General features: G+C 49.4%; 1 protein-coding gene across 1 annotated transcript in view; it reads right to left on the bottom strand.

The window, feature by feature from the left end:
* The window catches only part of LOC119409456 (dynein heavy chain 11, axonemal), a 59,416-nt gene that overhangs the window by 45,842 nt on the left and 13,339 nt on the right, over positions 1 to 235 (bottom strand). The window lies entirely within an intron of this gene.

The following is a 235-nucleotide window of genomic DNA, read 5'->3' as shown; positions in this document are numbered from 1 at the left end:
TTAGAACTCAGAGGCTAGCACCACTAGCTCAACTGGTAAAAGAGGACAATTGGGAGAGGGGGCGCGAACGCTCGCCTTCACCAATGAAAACAAGGTTAGAACTCAGAGAGGCTAGCACCACTAGCTCAACTGGTAAAAGACGACAATTGGGAGAGGGGGTGAGAACACTCGCCTTCACCAATTAAAACAAGTGAAAACTCAGAGAGGCTAGCACCACTAGCTCAGCTGGTAAGAG

The sequence above is a fragment of the Nematolebias whitei genome, chromosome 5, assembly GCF_014905685.2.
Source record: "Nematolebias whitei isolate Nwh7 chromosome 5, NemWhi1, whole genome shotgun sequence".
Classification (NCBI taxonomy): domain Eukaryota; kingdom Metazoa; phylum Chordata; class Actinopteri; order Cyprinodontiformes; family Rivulidae; genus Nematolebias; species Nematolebias whitei.
The sequence above is the reverse complement of the archived record's forward strand: the minus strand, read 5'-3'. Positions and strand labels throughout refer to the sequence as shown.